Source organism: Aotus nancymaae, unplaced genomic scaffold, assembly GCF_030222135.1.
Source record: "Aotus nancymaae isolate 86718 unplaced genomic scaffold, 86718_ANA_hifiasm-v0.15.2.pri h1tg000046l, whole genome shotgun sequence".
NCBI lineage: Eukaryota > Metazoa > Chordata > Mammalia > Primates > Aotidae > Aotus > Aotus nancymaae.
Window position 1 is genome coordinate 7,504,902 of NW_026988460.1, and position 23,198 is coordinate 7,528,099.

Consider the following 23,198-nt stretch of genomic DNA (forward strand, 5'->3'; position numbering starts at 1 on the left):
AGTGAGAGTCCTGCCCCCAGAGAAGAGCCTGGAGACCTCTACCTTTATCTCCCCTGAGCAGGCAGCCCTCACCTCATCAATAGACTGCTCCAAGAGCTGACCTCTAAGACGGCTGCTCAGAACTCAAAGAGCAGAAGTGGCAGTGCAAGTGTGGTCACAAATGTGTCCCAAGCACTGTTTTGAAAAAACAGGAATATACTTTCCACTCACTCCAATCCTCGGGCTGGGATACGGCAGGGTAAAGATGGAGCATGGGATTGGGTTTAGGAAAATTTTCCTAGGCAATTTTGTACTTGAGCAAGGGACAGTATGACAATTTTTAGAAATCTAATTAGGTTTGCGTCAACAAAATTTTGACTCAATGAAAAAAAGGTCTTAAAAATCATTTCGTTTGGTATCTTTCTTTTAAAGAAAAGGAAGCTGGAGTGAATCGGTAGAATTGAGGTACCCAAAGTCATTCTTGTTTCAATTTCTATTGTTAAAAAATTGATAAAAATAAACCATTAAATCTGTTTGCCCAGGCTGTGAATTTGCTAAGTTTTGGTCGATTTAATGTGTAGTCACACGGACTGATTTTCTTCCTCTATCTCTTATCCCTCTTTCAGAAATTTTAAAAAGCTCTTCCAAAGTAACAAAGTTCATGTGGTTCAATTGCTAGCTGCTAACTCAGTTGTATGGAAATCTAATGTTGTGTTCTATTCTAATATACTCTAAGTTGACATAAAAAAGTCCTGGATCGATTCATCACAGTGCTTAGATATGTCATTAGCATCCACTGGTTGCTTGGAGTGTATTCCTTTTCCCTGGACCTCAAAACTTCACATGGATGTCAGAAAACCAAGCTATCTGGGGATCTCTGTGTGAACAACTCCCATAAATCACACTGTACATTCCAGCTGTCAGGGTGCATATAACTCAACCACAGTTGGTTGCGTCCTGGTTCCAAGCACACCTGAGTCACTGCAAGCGTGCAACAGCAGTACAAAAAAGGAGAACTGTCCAGAGACAGCAACAAATCAGGTACTCAGAGAAATAGTCACATCAAGCCAAGAGGGATGAGGCAGAGGGAGCAGCTTTATTTTGCAAGAGTGCCCCCTCCATTTTTCAATAAAAAATGCAGATTCCTTACTGCATTTGGGAAATCTAAGGATATGCAACATTTGGATTTCAATGGTTTAATGGGGAACTTGGGAAAAACAGCTGGAATTCTAAAAAGATAGCTCCTGGAGCTGTTAGGCTAGAGACCTGAGATAAAGTGAGACAATACCACATAGATCATTAGCAAAAGGGAGATTTTCAGCTCTTTTGTGTCCCACAGTGTGCCAGAATTAGGCTTATCTCAGAGCCTACAGTAAGATACAGAGGTTGGTTGTTGATAGTTGGCTGGAAACCAGGGGTGACTTGTTGAAATGCTGATCGGTTTTACCTGTCCCAAAGGCCTCTTAGAGGTCCTACAGTGATCCTCTCTGGCAGGACAGGACCCCAGAACATATTAAAGTACGACCCCAGAGCAGATCAACAGCTAGACAAGATCTCCAGGTCCTTCGGTTGCCAGGGAAAGACAGAGTGTATATAAATCACCCCAGAATCATATGTTCTTATTATAGACTGCAGCAAGTGACAATCTGCAATGTGGTATCTGGAAAGATGAGGAGGCAAAGTGAGGGGCAGAGTATCCTCTAAGATGAAATCCAGACACAAAGCCAGAGCTATATTTAAGCAGCAGAACTTCCTAGCAGAGGTTCATACACCTCATCCTCCAGGTCATATATGGCCCACCACTTGTTTTATTAAATAAAGTTTTATTAGAACAAAGCCATGCTCATCCATTTACATATTGCCTATAACTGCTTTCACACTACAGTGGCAGAGTTGAATAGCTACAACAGAGACTGTATGACTCCTAAAGCTGAATATTTATCACCTGGCTCTTTACAGGAAAAGTTTGCCAAACGCTGTTCTATGGGAATACCTCAGTGGTAAAAGGTGAGTGTCAGAGATGGTTTTCATTTTTCCAAATCTATGCAAGTCCACCAAAAATACTTTATCAGGTTTTAAAAATAGCCACACACACACACAATACACAAATACACACACACACACACACACACACACACACACACACGGTCCTTACCATAGTGAGTACTAAACATTAACACCTTTTTTTTTTGAGACAGAATTTCGCTTTTGTTGCCTAGTCTGGAGTGCAATGGTGCGATCTCAGCTCACCGCAACCTATGCCTCCTGGGTTCAAGTGATTTTCCTGCCTCAGCTTCCCAAATACCTGGGATTACAGGCATGTGCCACTATTCCTGGCTAATTTTTTTGTATTTTTAGTAGAGACTGGGTTTCTCCATGTTGGTCAGACTGGTCTTGAACTCCTGACCTCAAGTGATCCACCCACCTCGGCCTCCCAAAGTGCTGGGATTACAGGCATGAGCCACCGTGCCCCATCTAAACATTAACACTTAAAAAACATTCACAGCAAATACAGAAGGGTGTTTCTATACCATTCAAGATAAGCTGGTCAAGTTTGCCTTGCCACACATGCAAAGTTCTAGTTGCCCAGAAGAGCATCCAGCTAGGCTCTTAGTACATCCTCTGGACGTGAGTGGTTTGCAGGAGGCAAGAAGGCCTGAAATTAAAAGGGCGAATACCCTTTATTCTAACATCAGAGAGAAGTAACAGTTGTCAGGATTAATGAGGGGGCTCTAGCCCTGTCCGATATTTGACACTCAGCCTATAAAGGGAAAAAATGTCAAACATCAATTATCTTCTAAAGCTGAAGGCTGTCCTCTAAGTATACTCTAACCCCTCTCTTGGAGCCTCTTAACTGCTAATCTTCTCACCATCAGGAGAACTTGCCCCAGGATAAAACCAAACTGAGTACTTGACCAGGCTAATTAGGCAGAATGAGCTGGTATAGCTGAGAAATCCTTCTTAGCCACTCCCCTCACAAGACTTCTTTAAAAACAGAAATGAAGTCAATGAGTTCAGTGGAACAAGCACTTTTTTTTTTTTCTGGGAGACAGAGTATCACTCTGTCACCCAGGCTGGAGTGCAGTGGCACAATCTCAGCTCACTGCAACCTCCGCCTCCCGGGTTCAAGCGATTCTTCGCCTCAGCCTCCAGAGTATCCGGGATTACAGGAGCCCACCACCACGCCTAGCTAATTTTTGTATTTTTAGTAGAGATGAGGTTTCTCTATGTTGGCCAGGCTGGTCTCAAACTCCTGACCTGAAGTGATTCACCTGGCTTAGCCTCCCAAAATGGGAACAAGCACTTTTAATACAGCAAAATAGCCAAAAGGCAGAAACCAGTATGGATTCAACCTAAAAGATAAGAAGGTGCTTTTTACAACAAATCCAGCATCCCTCCACATCTAGCCCCTTTCCGTCTGTGGCAGTTCAGCTCTGTGCTAAAGAATCCCTTTATAGCACAGTCCTTTTGGGGCATGCTGTCAAATATAACCGAGTTTTGTATCTCTCAAGGCTCACCAAAGGGCTGTGATAAGGTGTCATTCCTTTGAGGTGTGGTACAGGAGAGCAAAATGATGTTTTGTTTTTTAAAAATAAGAAAGTAAGTTAATACAGCAGAAAATCTCCAAGCTCTAAAGGATTTCATGTTTATCACAAAAATTAGTATTTCTGTAATTCAATGATTGCCTAAAAAAGCAATGACCATAAATGGTATTATACTGCACCAAAAAGGAAGAACAGGGGTTTATAATTATACAGATACTTCTTGAGAAAGTTCACAAATAACTATAGAGCAAATACAGTATGTGTGGTGCTCGCACTCCACATCGGTGCCAGGAACCTGGAAAAGCCATCTTTGCATGACTGACTCCACTGTACACTACCTTAGCCCTCCCAGTGGGCTTGGAGACCCCATTTTCCAGGCAAATCTCCTTTCCAAACTAACATGTGTCACGAGCTCAGTGAACCGCCACATGAGAAGTTGCTCCAAGAATCCTCATCTCATCTTATTCTCCCAGAATTTGAAACACAGTGACCTTCTGAAGTAGAAATGCGAGAAACGGCAGTCAAATTGAATAGAAAGTTAACTACCACACTTCATAATGTTTGCAGTTGGGACAAAAATGTGAGGTGTGCTTAAGAAATAAATTGCTTATTGGCAAATGTGAACCTTAACTAAGACAGTTCAGAAGGAGAGGGCCGGGTGTGGTGGCTCACGCCTGTAATCCCAGCACTTTGGGAGGCAGAGGTGGGTAGATTACTTGAGGTCAGAAAATCGAGACTAGCCTGGGAAACATAGTGAAAACCCACCTCTACTAAAAATGCAAAAAATTAGCTGGGCGGGGTGGCACGTGCCTGTTATCCCAGCTACTCGGGAGACTGAGGCAGGAGAATCTCTTGAGCCTGGGAGGCAGAGGTTCAACAGATTCTTGAGCTGAGATGACGCCACTGCACTGCAGCCTGGGAGACAGAGTGAAATTCTGTCTCAAAAAAAAGTTCAGAAGGAGAAAGGAGGGCATTTGAAAAAACCTGGATTGCATTGTAGAAAGGGCAAAAAAAGACCGGGTCGGGTCCCAGCTCTGTAGCCATCAGATGATGGAATGGGAACAAGTCCTTCAGCTCTGCATGCCTGTTTTCTCATTAGACAAGCAGGAGACTGAATTAACTGCTCCCTGAATCTTTAAATTTTTCCTATGATTCCTTATGGTGATCAAACCAATTTTTGCATATTACCTAAGCAGTAAGCCTCTTAACAAATGTATATTTGACTGCCAAAACTTAGAGTCACATAATTTGAAAGTTCAGGAGAAATATAATAGAAAGAAAGAAAAAGGGGGGCAGAGCAATGAGGCAAGAAGAAAGGGACAAAAGGAGAGAAAAATCAAGTGAAGTCATCTTCAATTATGTTGCTATCATTATTCAGGGAGTCACTATGTGTCTTACGCACGTGCGTGCATACACACACACACACATACATATACACACACATACACACACACACACACACAGTGGGTTAGGGAGCTGCCTATTTTCTGCCAACATCTTTTCTTTACCTTCCCCTACCCCAAACTGAGAAAATAAGCTCTATCCAGTGTTAAGGATGGGAGAACAGGGTCTAAATGAGATGGATTAAAATAACACAGTTTACGTATGTGATTAGAGTTGTTACCCAAAGCCATCCAAAACTGAAGCTGATATAAAGCTGATACGTATACACGTGACACAGGCTGAGCAAAACTGTATCCTCAAGACCTAAGTTGCACTGTGTCCCACAGTCAATCTACAAGTCAAGACAACTGCTAGTGTTTCTAGGTTCCAGTGTGCCAAAGGCGGCGGCCATTGCCTGACTTTAGCAGGGACTTTACATGTACTTTTTCTTTCTGAATAAAAAATCAGCGATCCCAGCTATAAAAAGGCAGAGAAACAAGTTTTCAGGGTGATGAAAGTGGAATTCTAAGTCCGCCCCAAATACTAGGAAATTTATCTTTTTAAGACAAGCATCACCACCAAACACACACAAGTTTCTTAAAGGGCCTGGTGAAATCATCAAACTTTTGCCTTTTTCAATTTAGCACAATTGAACTCACTGCCTAAATACACTTGTTAATAGACATGAATATCCTGTGTGCTAAGGGACGTTACAGAATTGTCATCTTGTTGGTGTGTGTTACTATACATTTAGAGTTACAGATAAAGAAGTCAAAGTCTTAAGAGATAAGTGAAATTTCTGGAGAAAGAATGATGAGACCAAAATAGAATAAGTTAAAAAAAAATCACATTAAATCAAGTACAACCCACATTCTCAAGACACTTATTTTTAATGCCTCTATTAGCACTGACTGCAGGGTTGTCAAAACACTCATTTTTGCTGACCTTAATCTGCCATGTGATGTGATGTTTTGGGACAGGACTAAATTAATACTTTCCTGAATGGAGTCACTCACTCATGCACGGTTGATGAATCATTCTCTAAGAGGTCAATTTTCATTCATTCATTCTAGCAAAGAGGGTTTTTCCCTGCTTTCAAACCCAAATTGAGAGCTTAGTATGTCTTTCCAAAAGCAACTTTTCAGACAGAGGAATCTAGAGGAAAGCTTGATCAACCCAAGGGATGAGAAACCCTTACATGACTAGCTTCTGCTGTGAGTGGATTTCTATGGAAAGTTCTGCTCATGCATGCTTCCTTTACTCACTTATGTTTTGCATTGTAACTCTACATGTAATCAGAGATGCAGATGTTTGTGATGACTAGGATTTATAAAGGCAAGAGCCCTTGGTACTGGAGGAATCCATGCTAAATGCATCGTGTGCCGTATCTCATTTCCTCCTCCTACCAGAGAGCTCCCCTTTTTCCACCTTCCCTCTGTCTCCAGTGAGAATATCCTGTATAGAACGATTCCTTGGTCTCCCTTACTCCCTGGCTTCTAGCTGGGATCAGTCAATGGGGCACAGCAGAGGAAAACCAAGGGAGAGAGGAGAAATGCAGCCTAGATTTGTGTCCCTCCTCAAAGCTCCCTCCTGTGGGATGTCTTTGATAGGGCTCTCTCTAGAGCACACAGCTCCGGGGTCTTTAGGAGGTGATTAAGTCATGAGGGTTCTACCCTTGGGACTAGGATTAGTACCCTTTTAAAAGAGACTCAAGGAAGCTCCCTTGGCTATTCTGCCCTGTAAGGATAAAAAACTAATGCACCATCTTTGATGCAGAGAGCCTTTCTAAACATTGAGTATGTCAGTACCTTGACCTTGGACTTCCCAGCCTTGAGAACTATGAACAGTAAATTTCTGTTCCTTATAAATTACCCAGTTTAAGGTATTTTATTATAGCAACCCAAATAGATAAAAGGCAGTCCTACTCTACGGGGTCTAAGACCAATAAACAGCTACTGCTAGATAATCATAAAGAGTAATCGATTTGAGAGTTACCAGTTATTTAGCATGTTAGATGTGCCAAGGCCCACATCAACACTTTAAGTTTTTTTATTTACAAATTCCAACAAGCTTATTTTGAAAGTGCTATTATGATTTCCATATTTTGGATGAGAACATGGAGGTGGACAGGTGTTGAGAATTAGCCCAAATTTGTAAACGACAGAGACTACACTTTAACCAGCTTTTCCGAATGTGGTACACTGCAAATTGCCCCTGTGTAAGAGTGAATTTCACTCTGAGAGAAGAAGTCTGCCACTGAGGATCTGACTGTAATAAGGGTGAAACAGGTTATTTTGTAAATCACTGCACCATTGTTGAAGTTTGCTCCATGGGATCTATTCTATTAGGTATGGAGAGAGAGAGAGAGAGAGAGAGAGAGAGAGACAGACAGAGACAGAATGTATATATATGTATGTGTGTGTATACATATGTGAGTGTGTATATGTGTGTCTGTGTATATTTATATGTGGTCATATTTACATCATAATATTTAGACTAAGCTCCTTCAGACCTATACAGAAAAACTTAAAACTTTCCAACCTCATTGAAGCAGGCATCAGATGATGAACTTAACTCATGAAAAGAAGGCCTTTCACATCCCCATAAGTCTCTACCTATCATTTCCATGCTATTTGGTACCTCAGACCCTCAAGTCTCCATATTCTGTAAAGTGCTCCTATGGGTGTTTATTTATTCAGTTGAAAAACTGAAAATCCATTTTAGGATTGAGTTGATCTTGACTGAGGAAGAATATCAATTTTCAGAGCTTTGTCTAGGACCCTGCAAAGAACTTAAGAATTCTTAACAGAGGTTTATGAATGGTCCCAAGGAGTCTATAAGTCCCATAAAATTGTATGTGTAAGTGAGAGGTAGAGGGGATGAGAGCCTCTGAGAATGTGCAGTTTTTGCCATGAAGATCCATAACTTTCATCAGATCCTAACAGGGTTCTGTCTTCCCCAAACCACAAAGAATCTGAGCTTCGAGATAATGCAGGCCTCTTGTCTGTTGTGCAACTGGCTCTCACAGCCATGCTGGCTTTGCCAGAGAGGCAAACACACCAGCATATTCCCTGCTCTACAGAATTCTCTCAAGTGCAGAGTGTTTCCCATTACTCTTTGCATTATGCCTTACCACTGACTCAAAGTGATCCTGTGATGTCACCAGGCACTATTTCCTACAGATGGGAACTTGACATAAAGAGGAGAAGGCTGCTCTGGCCTCCATCCAAATGGTTTAGTGACTCAAGTAACAACAGAACCTCTTCTGGGGCTGGGGCTGTTTCACCTGTGAGGCAATTTCTTGACATCCAGCCTAAGACTCAAAATTGCGCTTTTATTTAACCTTGACTAGTTTGCCTACAAAAAGTGCATATGGACCCCTTCCTATACCTCTCTGGACATCTGTGGCTGAGTAATTCTGCCTAAATGACTATGCTTTGTTATTGCTGCTATTTTCCCAGAGTGTGGCTTCAAGTGTATCTTGCTTTATAACAATAAAATCTACTTCATACTAATTCTGAAATACAGTGCAGCTGCCTTTACTGAATCCAGTCAACAACTTTGACATAACATACCAGAAGCAACCAGGAACAGATTTTATTTCAGTACAACGTCCTTTTTGGGGAGGAGGAATCTATTTTGGAGTTTGAGGTTTACTCAAGTGTAAATTTCCAAGGTTCAGATCTACTCCTACACAAAAAAAGACCTATGCAAAAGCATAAACAACACTCCTTTGGAAGTTTTCATAGAAAGAATCACCTGTGTGTGTGAGCAGCTTTCTCTCAAAGAGAACTGATAGTTTGCTTATGATGTATTTTATTTTTCCTCATATTGTAAAACATACTAAACACTCCCCACGCTACGAACACATACACCCAACCATGCTATGTTTGTCTTTGAATAAACATGTCTCTACTTTTGGAAGACACATCTTTCAATAACCAGCCTTGGAATTTGTGTGAGTCTGTCTGTGTGTGGTTATGAATGTGTGATTTAGTTATTTATATTTTATTTAAGATTTCATTTTTATTATATTTAAGATTTCTGATTGTAAAGAAATATCTGCTTATTGTGGAAAATACAATTTAAAAAATTGCATGAGTGTATATTATACACTCAACTTCTTGGAGTCTGAGTCCCAGAACCATAGGAAATAGATAGAAGGACATTACTACAGTGCTGTTTGTAGGTCCAAAAAATGCAGAACAATTTAAGGCTCTATCAATGGAAGTGTCACTGAATAAAGCGCAGTCACATTCATATGACGAAACAGCACGCATTTATTAAAACCAGTAAGTTACATCTGTATCTATTGGAGGAATGGGCACAGTATGCTGTTACAGAAAACATGTTGGAAAATGAGCACAGGAGGATTGCATCTGTGTAAAGACAATGATTTAAAAAAAAAAAAAAAAGAGCTGTAAGTGGTGGCTCACGTCTATAATCTCATCACTGGGAGGCCAGGGCAGGCAGATGGCCTGAGCTCAGGAGTTCATGAACAGCCTGAGTAACATAGCAAAACCCCAGCTCTACAAAGAAAAATACAAGAAATTAGTTGTGCATGGTGGCATGTGCCTGTGGTCCCAGCTACCCAGGAGGCTGATGTGGGAGGATCACTTGAGCCCAGGAGGTTGAGGCTGCAGTGGACCGAGATCATACCACTGCACTCCAACCTGGGTGACAGAATGAGACCCTGTCTCAAAAAAGAAAGGAAAACTGACATCCCATATGTGTACATGTGTTTCTATTTTGTATCATCATGAAGAAGGCTATGGAAGGCTTTGTGCTGGGCTGCAAACTGCTTACCTCAGGGCATGGGAAGACGAAAAGGATAGGAAGGCAGGTGGAAATTTGTTTCTTTCGTTTTAAAATATCTATTGTTTCAATGACTGTGGCAACTCTGCATAATATTTTAATTTGGGGGATGGAGCATTCAATAAAAATTTCTTTTAAAGAAAATAAACCATACATTATAGTAGAAAAAAATCTCAGAAGCCACTCCACTCGCCAAGATAGACCACTGCTGGCAACATGCTGTGTGTAAATTCTCATTATTTCCTATACCTATAGTAACAAAAATAATTTTTTAAAACTATATATATATATAATTGGCCAAATATTTTTATGATTATTGTTTATATACATACACGGTTTTGTATACACTTGCTCACTTAATAAGGCTCCAACAACTTTATTGAGGCTCCAACTGTCCACCTGCATGGGATCTGGCTAGACAGAAATGTGGCATAAAGGAGAGCACACAGAGCCAGATGTGGATTCAAATCCTGTTATGTGCAATGGTCAGCTGTGTGACCTCTGAGAAGGCACTTACCCCGAGTCTCGGTGTTGTCACTTGTAAAATGAGAATGATACTGTTATTGTAGTGTTGTGGGGACAAAGAAATGAAATAGCACATTAGGAAGCAGCCCATTCCTCCAATAGACACAGATATGACTCACTGATTTTAATAAATGCATGCAATTTCATCACACAGACTCATTTAAATCAGCACACCTAACTTACGAGATAGGAACTGTTGTGCTCATTTTTCAGGCAAGAACGTGAAGGTCCACAAAATTTAAGGACTAGACCAAGGCGACATAGCTAATAATATCAGAGCTGGGATTCAAACTGACACAGCTAGCTTACTCTTGATGATATATATTACTGCTCAATACCATGACTGAGGTAGAAATTTATGGAAGTAAATTCCTCCTACATAAGCACTTCTGTGGACCATGTAATAACAGATTAACTATACTGGTGAAAATTGCCTCAGGGTAGCAGCTGATATTCTCAGCACTGGTTTCTAGACCTTTTCACCTGGGAACACATGCGTGAACTTCGCTAGATACCCACACTAGCCCAGCCGTGATACTCTGCACCTTCCTCCCTTTCTCCTTGTGTGTTCATCTGGTCACACTCTGCCATGGAAACATGACAACCAAGAGCTTCTCTTTCCCCCATAAGCACCTTCAGCACCCAAAACAAAATTTAACAAGAAGGGAGAAAACTCTGCCAGCCAAAGAGGACAGGGTGGCCTCTGGTCTCTACTCACCTAAAACCACAGTACCTCACACAGTTTATCACTCTAGGAGTCCACCCTCAAGGTGGCCAACTCATGACAGTGAATAACTCACAAATGTGTGATAGAAGGACTGATCCCACATTAGACCCTGCTCAAGGGAATGCCATGGCCAGCTTACTAAACCTAGTAGGCAACCCTAACATCACGTAAAAATAGCTTATTTCCAATCTCCAGAGACATTCAGCAAGGTGTCTACCACCACTTTCAGTATTCTCCTAAATTAAATGAAAATGGCATTTCAGTTTCCTTAATAAGGTCTAAAAGAGGTCATGTTCTAGCTTTGTCTCCTAGGTGGTCTGTAACATGAAGTCACCAACAATTAGCTTTATGCTTTCCCTTCCAATGCCGGGCAGTTATTTTCTCTCTCTGACAAGGCCAGGACATTCCCTCTGTCTGGTGTGGTAAATGAGGGAAGAAAAAAAAGAGGGAAAAAAAAAGCAGGTCCTTTATAACCTGCGAGTTTTACTTCAATGCTCTTAATGAGCAGAATCTGGCATCCTTGTTACAGGAGCATCTTCCAAGATTGCTACTGAATTTTCGGTGGCACAGGGGTTACGTTAGGAAGGAAAGGAAAAAAAATGATGAACACAGAAAAAGAACCATTTCCACCCAGGATAATGACAGACAGACTCTTTCACTTTGGAGCTGAACTTGAGTGCTAAAAACACACTTTGCCCAACTAAGTAAGTGGCTACCTTTCCAGCACGAGTTAAATGGTGCTTCATTTAATGGTATCTGTGTGTGTGTGTGTGTGTGTGTGTGTGTGTGTGTGAATATGCCTATGTGTTGTGGATAAGAAAAGAAATAAAAGCTGATTTACAAAAGAGAGAAAACATTAATAAAATTTAATAAAACTACCTAGTTTTTTGTTTGTTTCAAAGTCACTTGTAACAGTTATTTTGATTCCTCTAGTGTTCTGATTTAGATTCTAGTATTACTAATGGTATGTACTTAACAGCATTCCATGGCAGTCTCTCTAAAGTAACACAAAAACTACATTGCATTCTATCATTAATATGTTCATTCTTGTTAGAATACCAAGCTAAGCAAAATGCTACATTAAATGCACTCAAAATTACCAATATATATGTTGACATAAGCAGCTAAATATGCAGAGTGCTTATCACTATCTTTGTAACTTTTGCAATTGGGACATCACCCACTAAAAACATCCATTTGAATGACTTCTGCCATCTCACACCCCCAAAAAAACAGAGGAACTGCACTGGTTTGGCTTTATCTTCTCCTTTACTCCTTTGGAAATCTTTAAATTTTTTTTTCAAAATAAACTATTTTAATGTGAGTCCAGGCTGCCTTCACTTTGAAGAGATAACATTTCAGCTTTAAATTGGCTGGCATATAAACACACAAGCAGATGCCCCACTAACTCTAAACAATTTTAGTTTCCTTTCTTGGCTGAGTGTTTAAAGCAAAAACTAAGATAGCTGCTGTTAGTTTTAACATTCTAAAGTTTAGGGATTCAAGTTTTAAAGTTTGTTAGCAAATGGAATTGGAAAAACAGATCAGAAATGTCTATTAGGGAGTTTCTATTTGGTCTGTTTGTTTATATTAAGATTTACATTGTGTTCAGCATAATTGTCATTCTATGAGAATATTCCTCAATTCGGATTGTCACATTTCCTCACAAGTTCAGCACAGAACACAAATTGACATTCTGGCAGATAGCTAACAATAAAAATGTAAAATAAATCTGTTTATCACTACAGGCTTTAAACATCATCTCGCTCATCAAAGCAAGGTTTTGGTCTGGTGGTAGGAAGCCATGAAGACCTTTCTCAGGTCCTTTGCTTAATGTCCTCATTTGCATCCACCCCCTTGCCACGTCCGTGCACCCCCAGAAACTCTCAGAAAGTTCCACTGTGCTTTATCACTTCACTGAGAATTTGGTTTAATTAAGAAGCTGTGGCAAAGGAATTATTTCCTGGAACATGTATGGAAATTCTGTGACAACAATACAGACTAAACTTCCATTAAGAAATGACACACTCAAAATAGACGTCAGCAAAGGCATCTTCCAGAACTTAGTTGCTACCGATTTTATATTGCCAAAACAGGTTTCAATAGGCAGATAAGATCCAAGTCAATGAAGGAGAGGAGAAAGATGACCAATTTTAAATATTTCCCAAATGCGGTGGCAAAGCTGGCACCTTCATAAGCAAAAAGCACAACTGCTAAAGGAAACTTACTGTCTTGCATGCAGCCAGTTAACCAGAGACAACACAATTTCCTAAGTCTTATTGTTAAACAGAACTGAGAAAAAAGTTTACTTAAAATACAAATATTGGAATTCATAAATGCAGCAAACGTTCAAAGTTTAGTTTTTACAAAACCTAATGTGGAATACAAAAAATTAAACTCCTGATTTTCTTATGGTACCATTATATTTATCTTTTTTAAAAAGAGCAAAATTAGGGATTCCTCACGATTTCTCTCTGGCAAGCCCATTCATTCCCCTGCTTCTAAATAAAGGAACTCTTTACTCCTAAATTCCTCCTGGCACTGGGAGAGATATTTATTTTAACCCGTTGCTATTCCCGTATGGACAGCTGGCAGATTCCACCTGTCTGCAGGAGGTGTTGTCAAAGTATCAAATGTCCCCAAGGCCTCATGACATACTGTCACCTGCCCTGAATGCTTCTAATGTTAGACTGCCTGCAGTTTTGCTCTCAGAAGTTGATTGTGTGACTTGAACATCTATTTCTGAGTCAGGCGACACACATTTACTGATTGAATACTCTGTACCAGGCACGGTGCTTGTACTGAGCATATGGGGTGTGGAGAGCACAATGTGTCCCGGCTCTCAAGAGCTTACACTCAAGCAGGGCCTTCCTTGATCTTTTCCCAACAAACTGCAAATCTCACAGGGACACTTCACCAGGGGGGTCTCAGAGATGCTGGATTCAGAAGCCTATTTTGGTATAACTTACTACCTTCTCACCAGAATCCAGAGTGCAGGCGATCACCATACATGCCACACAAAGCATCCACATCGAACATTAAGCTGATAGAAATGTCCTCAGCTGGAGATAAAATTACCTTGCACATGAAAGCTTCACACTTAGAAATGAGTTAGGCCTCCAAAGGCTGGAGCAACATTCCTTTGTGTTAAGTCTATGATGATGCAAATAAGCAGGAGTTAATACCATCCGTTTGTTGGTGCTGTGCAGAGCCCATGAACTTTGCCTCAAGTAAGAAGTTCGTAAATGGAAAGGTGACAGGTAGAGGAGATTATTTTTATAATTTAGTCCTATATAGTCTAATATTAAATTTGATTCATTCTTTCTCCAACAGGTTTGATTTAGTTATACCATGAGCAGATCCAACAGACCCCAGGGTACAATATCAGAAAGACATCTGCTATTACCACAAAGGCACAGCTCTGTCCTCCAAAGCAGAATGTTTTCAAACTGTGGGCCACTGCCCTTTAGTGAGCCATGAAATCAACTTAGTGGGTGGCAAACAGCATTAAAAGAAAAATGATAAAAATACCAGACTACATTTCATGTAGTAAGGGTAAATATCTCGCATGAAACTTTTTTTTCATTTTTAAACATATATACCAGACCCACTTACATTTGTGAATGCTGCACTGGGTCATATATAAAATGTATTTCTTACTGTAGGTCAGTACCAAAAAAGTTTGCAGAATACTCTTTCAAAGAACAGTGCAGAATGGTTGCTGTTTGAGTTGTACTTATATTTATGCTTGGGCTACATGACAGACAAATGTACATACAGTAAATGGCTACAAATGCATAAAGATAGTATTGTTTTTCAGAAATGTACATGAACAAACAAAAGTCTGTTTATCAAAGAGGGATTCCCCAATTTCTGGTCAGTGACATTAATATTTACCTTCCTGCCTCTGAAGTTTTTAGCAGTGAAAGAATTCTTCCTCTCTACAGTGGATTCTAATCTCCAAGGACTCTTCCTTTCCTCAATCAACCAAACCAAAGCAGCCACATGAAGAGGTTAGCTCAGACTGGTACACGACAGCCCTGGGCAAGCTGAAGTCAGGGAGCACTTCACATTATTTTAAGTGGCCCTGGGCTCTGCCATTTAAAGGACGTTGACTGACATGATGGCCATTGTCAATCTCTAACCCAAGTTAAAGTCATTCCACTGTCAATCTCTAACCTATCTGCTTAGATCTAGAGGACAGTCAATTTGGGGCAAAAATGTTTGTAACACCACTTAAAAAAAAATTCTTTCTTCTAAATAAAAAAAAAAACAGAGACACATGAGCAGAATGTGCAGGTTTGCTACACAGGTATATGTGTGCCATGGTGGTTTGCTGCACCTATTGACCTGTCTTCTAAGTTCCCTCCCCTCATATTCTACCCCTCAACAGGCCCTGGTGCATGCTGTTCCCCTTTCTGTGTTCATATGTTCTCAATGTTCAACTCCCACTTATGAGTGAGAACATGCAGTGTTTGGTTTTCTGTTCCTGTGTTAGTTTGCTGAGGATGATGGCTTCCAGCTTCACCCATGTACCTGCAAAGGACATGATCTCATTCCTTTTTATGGGTGCACAGTATTCCATGGTATATATGTACCACATTTTCTTTATCCAGTCTATCACTGATGGGCATTTGGGTTGGTTCCATGGTCTTTGCTATTGTAAACAAGTAGCATCACTTTTAAAAATAAAGTTTATACAAATGTAACATATAGAAAGTGAACTCATCCCAAGTGTACATCTTGGTACATTTCCACAGGTGAGCACGCTCCTTAACCACTACCCAGATTGGGAGCAGAATGGGACCAGCATCCTCAAAAGCCCTCCTCAGGCCCGTTTCCCTCCCACTGAATAGTTTCACTCTTAGACAAAGAGAAAGCAAGGCTCAAGGACCAGAGTTTTCGGCTAACTCTCTAGTTTAAATTGACTAACTCTACATTTTCATTGTTTATTTTTACTCTTCTATTTACAACACATGACAATGACTTTCCATTTACAGTCATGACACACAATTTCTTTTCAAAATGAAGTTAAAGGAATGTTGCTTTAAGAATAATGTTAAGCATTTAGCAAAACAGGTGGTGCGTATGTGGCAAAAACTGAGCATGTGGTATATGGCTGACTCAAGTCTGAGAAACACTTGTTTAGGTTTGATGATCAGTGCAAAATGCTAAACAGGCTTCACTGACCATCCTTCACTCTGATTTTCCTCCAGTGAAGGGGGACTCTCTCCACTATCCCGTGATACATCAGAAGGACTGATTTCCTCTCGCGTATTCATAAAACAGTTTAATGGTCCATTCTCCTAGGAGATAGGATGTTATTTTTATATGCTTTTGGTTTATATTTCTCATAAACATCATGCTTAATCAAGACTGGAAGAAGCTGACTCAGAATGAAAGGAAGCACATCGAATTTCTCTCTTCTATCTCTACTAGTTTAAGTTTTAAAATATCACCTAGAACTGGGATGGGTTATTACAAATGGCCACAAACAGCTCTTATTATTGAATCCTTTAATATTCTAATGACGAAAGGAAACGAACACTTCATACGGGCTTAACTTTTAAAAAAACTAAAGGAGAAAAGAAAAATGTTATTTAAATAGAAATAGCAATTTCCTTCCTTGTCCTTTTCCCTCTGAATCAGTGTAACTCCCTGTATGTTCTGTTAAATCTAGTAAGTACAACAGATGAAGAATCTCTGGATTTCACTTTTAATATTTACTAAGTATATCAAGCAAACCAACCTAAACTTACCTATAAATACACTTCACAAGTAATTAAGTCCCTATGTGAAAATAAAGATTTCCTTGTCACCACTTTACATAATACCATCTGCCCAAAGGATTCTCCTTTCATTTATTACAAAGCATGAACAAAGATTATTAAATGCAGGCTATATACAAAACAGCTTGAAACTTCATCCAATTCATCTTGGGGTCTTCAACAAATGACTTAAAATGAAAGCAAAATCTCCTAAGTTACTAATGTGAAGCCAACAAAGTGTATATGTTCAGCATTAATGTTCATGGATTAATATATATAGAGTTATACATATACATATGTATTTTACAAGCCCTTTAATGCTAAATAATCTAAAGAATATTATTTCTCAGAACATAGATTAGCTGGGATTGGTAGCTCACACCTGTAATCCTAGCACTTTGAGAGGCCGAGGCAGGTGGATCACTTGAGGTCAAAAGTTCAAGATCCTCCTGGCCAACATGGTGAAACCCCACCTCCACTAAAAATACAAAAATTAGTTGGGTGGGATGGCAGGCACCTATAATCCCAGCTACTTTGGAGGCTGAGGCACAAGAATCACTTGAACCTGGGAACTGGAGGCAATAATGAGCTGAGATCACGCCACTGTACTTCAGCCTGGGAGACACAGCAAGTATCTGTCTCAAAAAAAAAAAAAAAAAAAAAACACACACAGATTTAAAAGACTGTAGCTGATAAAAGTTAAAGTATCCTCTGGAACTTCAGTAGAATTCAAATACCAAGGTTTAGGTAACAATTCTCTGAGAAAACAATTCCACCTAACTTGGCGCTTAGTGTCCTTCCTCTGATTAGGCCTCTCTCTACTGGTTCATAGACCAGAGGGAATTAGTCCTCTAGGTACTAAGGTGCTAACTTGGGCATTTGAATGGAGAAATAATAAATGTCAACAACTTTGGTACCATCATCTAAAAAGAAAGTAGTTTTTTAAAGACTTAAACATAAGACTTAACACCATAAAAACCCTAGAAGAAAATCTAGGCAAAACCATTCAGGACATAGGCATAGGCAAGGACTTCATGACCAAAACACCAAAAGCATTGGCAACAAAAGCCAAAACAGACAAATGGGACCTAATCAAACTCCACAGCTTCTGCACGGCAAAAGAAACAGTCATTAGAGTGAATTGGCAACCAACAGAATGGGAAAAAATTTTTGCAGTTTACTCATCTGACAAAGGGCTGATATCCAGAATCTACAAAGAACTAAAACAGATTTACAAGAAAAGAACAAACAAGCCCATTCAAAAGTGGGTGAAGGATATGAACAGACATTTTACAAAAGAAGACATACATGAGACCAACAAGCATGTGAAAAAAATGCTCATCGTCACTGGTCATTAGAGAAATGCAAATCAAAACTACATTGAGATACCATCTCACGCCAGTTAGAACGGCGATCATTAAAAAATCTGGAGACAACAGATGCTGGAGAGGATGTGGAGAAATAGAAACAGTTTTACACTGTTGGTGGGAGTGTAAATTAGTTCAACCATTGTGGAAGACAGTCTGGCAATTCCTCAAGGATCTGGAACTAGTAATATGATTTGACCCAGCAATTCCATTACTGGGTATATATCCAAAGGATTATAAATCATTCTACTATAAGGACACATGCACACGAATGTTCATTGCAGCACAGTTTACAATAGCAAAAACCTGGAACCAACCCAAATGCCCATCGATGACAGACTGGACAGGGAAAATGTGGCACATATACACCATGGAATATTATGCAGCCATCAAAAACGATGAGTTTGTGTCCTTTGTAGGGACATGGATGAACCTGGAAACTATCATTCTCAGCAAACTGACACAAGAGCAGAAAATCAAACACCGCATGTTCTCACTCATAGGCAGGTGTTGAACAATGAGAACACATGGACACAGGGAGGGGAGCATCACATACTGGAGTCTGTTGGGGGGAAATAGGGGAGGGGACAGCGGGGGGTGGGGAGTTGGGGAGAGATAGTATGGGGAGAAATGCCAGATATAGGTGAAGGGGAGGAAGGCAGCAAATCACACTGCCACGTGTGTACTTATGCAACAATCTTGCATGTTCTTCACATGTACCCCAAAACCTAAAATGCAATAAAAAATAAAAAAAAAAAGTAGTTTTTTTTTCTAGTTTTCAAACTTACCTTGATTCTCTTGCTTCTACAAATTCCCAGATCCCAGCAATTCTATTCCAATTCCCCCTCATATGTTAATATTATCTCACTCACATTTCTTATAAGCACACTCTTTCAGATATTTCAAAGAATGACACAAAGTATCAGAAATCCAATAATAATGCTGCAACAAAATAATACTTAATCCTATTTTGCTTGAAGTTCTCCCACTTCATTTAAACTAGACTTTGGAACAAATAATGAAAATATTATCTGTTTCCTTATGCAATTCCCATGCCCCATCAGATTCTAATACAGAAGCCACTGTATCCATTCCTGAATGAGAAAACTGATAAAGATTTTGTCAAGATAATACTTAGTATCAGTAAGAATTTCTATATTCATCTTTATGTCTTACTGTATTTTTAAATTTTTCTACAATGGTGTATTATATTCATATCAAGACATAAAAATGTGCCCTAAAAAGAAACTCAACTATTTCAATTTTAAGGAACATTTTTGCTAAAGAAATACGAACTGCTCATAATTTTAAGAAAATCCCAATATTCCTTGTGAGTCAACATGGAAACAGAAATCTTAATGTTTTTGGCACTTTAAAAATAGCTGATATTGAACACTCGATTGTTTGACTTTATTTCTGGAACACTTATGTCAGCACATATGCAATGAATTACCATGTTGTTCACACTAAGATGTAAATTAAGAATTACTCCTGATTGATCAATTATTGTGATTTATATGGCCATAGGAAGTGGCAGCTCTTACTCAATCCAGATTCAAAGGGTCACTAATATCAAAAAGAAATAAAAAACAAATTAAAACGGTCTATTCACAAGTGTAGTTTCGGGTTTGTGAAACTGTGCCATATAGCCGTCATCAAAGTGTTGGCTTGCTGTAAGGCTCTGCCAGCCCAGTCTCTAAAGACCCACAGGAAACAACGTAGCATAGCTAATCACCTGGTGAGCATTTATTCTGGGGCCAAATTTACACAATTCAGACACACAAAGAATATTTTCTTTATTATGGCAACTTTATCCATATTTTATAGAAGAAAGCAATGCTCAGAGATAAGAAGCTTCTCCAAGATCATGAAGCTGGCAAATGGTAGAAATAGAATTCAAAAGCTGATCTGATTCCAGAGTCCGTGGCGCTTAACCTCTGTTTTATACTGGCTGCGCTTCTAATTAACTCAGTGTCAGTTATCTTCCTCTAAACATAGGTCTCACATATAAACTCCCTAGAGCCAGGGAATTTACTATGTACTAGTTCTCTGGGTATCCTGACCTATCTCATATTAGGCAGACCTCAGTGCACACCAACAAATGAACATATGACTACTAATGGTTTCTCTTCCACTGTTATCCTAAGAACTGATATAACACGAAGATTTTTAACAATTCACAACAATTATATAGATTATGCTATATAATTCATCCCCTATTCAATGTTTAAAATCAACCCCTAACCAGGTTGCATGTATCTGGCTAATGGGTCCCTCAAATTAGTATGTCTGGGAACATACATACATTTCCTAGCAAAAATCATTCTATGAAAAGAACAAAAAGACTGTCTTTTAAAATTAGATACTTGGCATCAATTTTGCTCCACCCCAGAGTGTCTCCAAATGTTGAAAAATAAAAAATAAACATACTTAGCTTGTTTTAAAAGCTTACTTGCATTTGTCTTTTGTGGGGAAAGGAAGTGCCTAGGAAACCAAACACTTAGGCTTTAGGTTCTCTGGATCCCTGAAAGCTGTCAAAAAACCCACTAGGGCTAGCAGGAAAGAAGGAAGAGAAGAAGGAAATAAAGAGAATCAAAAGCGCCAAAAGGGCAGAGAGGAGTGCCACTCTCAGGAGAAAAGGGGTAGGACCTAGTTTCTAAGCAGTCCACGTGGCCATCAAAATAGACTTAACAGGGTAAAAGCCAGAGGTCTCCACTGAGCACTGTGGCACTTGGTGTGGCAGACTCATTCCATACCAGCTGCTCTCCACTGTAAGGCTCAAAGGAATCATTAATCCTCATTAGAAGCAAGCAAGCTGTGGCAGCTACCCACCCCGGAGTACTCAGAGTTCCCAGTGAAAGTGGCATAATTGCAAATCAGTGCTTGCAGCTGCCATTCTGCCCTGTGTCTCCTTATTTGCAATTCCCATTGACAATTCTTGATTGTCAACACTCTTTCCGCCTGTTCATACCACCCTAGTCTATAGGCATTGCGCTTAGTTTTGCTCCACAATAATGTCTGCCTACTGCTTTAAATGGTTCCCCTAGTGCTCTCTCATGTTACATATACTTCACAGATTAGCATTTAAGCCAGGCCATCCCAAACACACCTTCCAAATTCAATAAAAAATGCATCTGGCTCTTTTTGTGTTATAGCAACAGATGAAAAGACAAAACTTACTTAAAAAAAACATAAGGTTACTGCTCTCAAAACCCCCATATTTGTTGATTTTTAATTACACTTTAAGTTCTGGGGTACACGTGCAGAACATGCAGGTTTGTTACATAGGTATACACACGCCATGGTGGTTTGCTGCATCCCTAACCCTGTCACCTACATTAGGTATTTCTCCTAATGTTAGCCCTCCCCAATCCCCCCACCCACTGCTATCCCTCCTTTAACACCCCCAATACCGCCTCACAACTGGCCCTAGTGTGTGGTATTCCCCTCCCTGTGTCTATGTGTTTTCATTGTTCAACACCCACTTATGAGTGAGAACATGTGGTATTTGGTTTTCTGTTCTTGCGTCAGTTTGCTGAGAATGATGGTTTCCAGGTTCATCCATGTCCCTGAAAAGGACAGGAACTCATCCTTTTTTATGACTGCATAGTATTCCATGGTATATATGTGCCACATTTTCTTTATCCAGTTCTCTTTGATGGGCATTTGGGTGGGTTTCAAGTCTTTGCTATTGTGAACAGTGGCGCAATAAACATACATATGCATGTGCCTTTATAGATGAATGTTTTATAATCCTTTGGGTATATACTCAGTAATGGGATTGCTGGGTCAAATCGTATTACTAGTTCCAGATCCTTGAGGAATTGCCACACTGTCTCCCACAATGGTTGAACTAATTTACACTCCCACCAACAGTGTAAAAGTGTTCCTTTTTCTTCACATCCTCTCCAGCATCTGTGGTCTCCTGATTTTTTAATGATTGCCATTCTAACTGGCCTGAGGTGGTATCTCAATGTGGTTTTGATTTGCATTTCTGTAATGACCAGTGATGATGAGCTTCTTTTCATACGTTTGTTGGCTGCATAAATGTCTTCTTTTGAAAAGTGCCTGTTCATATCCTTTGCCCATTTTTTGATGGAAAACCCCCATATTTAACGTGTCTAGATATCACAAGTAAAGATGACAATATAAAACATATTTGACCTGTATTGCTGTCAAGAGTTTAGTGTTTTGTTTTATTGTCCTCAGGAAACTACCCAAGATTTAATTTTTTGACCTAATCGTTACTCAAAAACTTTAATGGGGACACTGGTTACTTCTAATTTATTCTTCATTTTAAAATGCTTTGTGGATTACATAATTAAATCTTTTTATGAAAGGAAGACTTTGGGGAATAGATTTAAAACTTCTGTGGAGTCAGAACTCCCACAAAAGTACACAGTGTCGATACAAAGTAAACTCTAACCCGGGCAGAGGATGGGAGAGACACTCTGCCGAAGAGAAGCACCCAATATCCCGACTGCAGGGTTTCAGCATGAGACAGACACCTATGCATTTCCGTACATGGTGCCATATGCTATGAGCTTGTAGAAATGAGAATGTTAAGTGACTCTTAAAAGGAAATATACAAGCAGGAGTCCAGCTACCCACCCTGGAGTGGTATTTGATATTTCAATATCACTTTGTGATATTGAAAATTCAAAGGAAACTCTTAACTCACCAAGTTTTCCATTCTGTTTACTGAATTATATACATAAAAAATACTCACTTTAGAAAATTCCAACATTACAGAAATGTGGCTTTACTTATTTAAAGTTCCCTATAATCCCACCAAATAAAATAACTATAATAACTATAAAATGCTCATTAGCTCAGAGTATTTTTCCCCTGCAAAGACTAATCTAAATAAATGCCCTAAAAACAAAGAAAAACACATCATACCATGTTTTATTCTTTTTTTTTTTTTCCTACTGGTTTTTCTAGTAAAAACTGAAAAATCTGCTAGGTAAATTCTGAAAGAGCTGTAGCACTCCATACAGTCCACTCTTCACTTAAGTTTTATGTTTATCTGACTAGTAGAAAGCAATGTATGTTAGAAAGATATTCACTGAAAGGCTAGTTTTGATAA

General features: G+C 39.5%; 1 protein-coding gene and 1 non-coding gene across 2 annotated transcripts in view; both read right to left on the reverse strand.

Moving 5' to 3' along the window:
- Nucleotides 1–23,198, reverse strand: part of PDZRN3 (PDZ domain containing ring finger 3) — a 250,708-nt gene that overhangs the window by 190,203 nt on the left and 37,307 nt on the right. The window lies entirely within an intron of this gene.
- LOC135268938 (U7 small nuclear RNA) lies at nt 23,040–23,102 on the reverse strand. Its single transcript, XR_010337273.1, has one exon. It is a non-coding gene; the product is annotated as a U7 small nuclear RNA (small nuclear RNA).